At 42.2% G+C, this 1023-nt stretch overlaps 1 protein-coding gene across 3 annotated transcripts in view; it reads left to right on the top strand.

The window, feature by feature from the left end:
- The window catches only part of LOC101853174 (E3 ubiquitin-protein ligase RNF144A), a 74600-nt gene that overhangs the window by 45981 nt on the left and 27596 nt on the right, over positions 1–1023 (top strand). The window contains exon 1 of one of the 3 annotated variants that reach the window (XM_035970556.1): positions 110–761. The exons of the other annotated variants lie outside the window; for them this stretch is intronic. The gene's annotated coding sequence lies outside the window, so the exon portion shown is untranslated. Of the gene's footprint in view, positions 1–109; positions 762–1023 lie in introns of those variants that run through there. 3 annotated transcript variants of the gene reach the window in all.

The following is a 1023-nucleotide window of genomic DNA, read 5'->3' as shown; positions in this document are numbered from 1 at the left end:
TGACTCTCACTGTTGTCCGCCCTCAGCACTCGCGTCCTCACGCCTCCGATTACCAATACACAATAAATGAATTTGTTCTGATCGTCCTCCTCCCGTGCCATTCAGTGCTGCGGAGCCGCCGCTGTCTTTGTGTTGTTATTACTCTAGCCGCTGCGTACCACTGACAAGTTCTTCGTGTCATTTTTCTAGCAGCGACACATCCGTGATAATTTGTTTGTGTCATTATTCTTGCTAAGACATGTCAGTGATAATAATTCTCTGTGTCAGGATTCTAGCAATGACACATCAATGACAATTTCTTCGTGTCGTTATTCTTGCTAAGACATATCAGTGATAATAATTCTCTGTGTCAGGATTCTAGACACGACATATCAGTGACAATTTCTGCGTGTCTTTATTCTAGCTACAACATATCAGTGATACTTTCTTCGTGTCGTTATTCTAATTACTGACCTGACTGTGTTGCAAGTGCCGTAAAACACTTATTAAAACAAACATTTCTAGCTACGACATACCAGTGAAAAGTTCTTCGTGTCATAATTCTAGCTATGACATACCAGTGATATTTTTTTCCCCGTGACATAATTCTAGCTATGACATAACAGTGATATTTTTTTCGTGTCATAATTCTAGCTTCAACAACATACCCGTAATAATTTCTTTGTGCCGTTACTCCAGCTGCTACACACCAGTGATACCTCAGTGAGGGGCCTTTGTTGTTGCGTTGCACTGTTCGGATGTTCCAGTGCGTACCTGCTAACGTGAGTTGGAATCTCTTTTTTAACATCTTATTGATTTCGCTTTAATATGATATTCTGGGTCACCGCGATCAATCAGAACATTGTTCAGACTGGTCGGTTTTCCCGCACTGCTTTCACATTGAGGAATTTTGTCAAGTGGGTGGTTGGGGGGTGCCCTCTGGTTGTCTCTTCTTCTTTAGTATCGTGTGTGTGTGTGTGTGTGTGTGAGAGAGAGAGAGAGGAAGAGATAGAGAGAGAGAGAGAGAGAGAGAGAGAGAGAGAG

The sequence above is a fragment of the Aplysia californica genome, unplaced genomic scaffold, assembly GCF_000002075.1.
Source record: "Aplysia californica isolate F4 #8 unplaced genomic scaffold, AplCal3.0 scaffold00284, whole genome shotgun sequence".
In the NCBI taxonomy this organism is placed as follows: domain Eukaryota; kingdom Metazoa; phylum Mollusca; class Gastropoda; order Aplysiida; family Aplysiidae; genus Aplysia; species Aplysia californica.
Note: the sequence above shows the minus strand (reverse complement) of the source record. Positions and strands in the feature narration are given on the sequence as shown.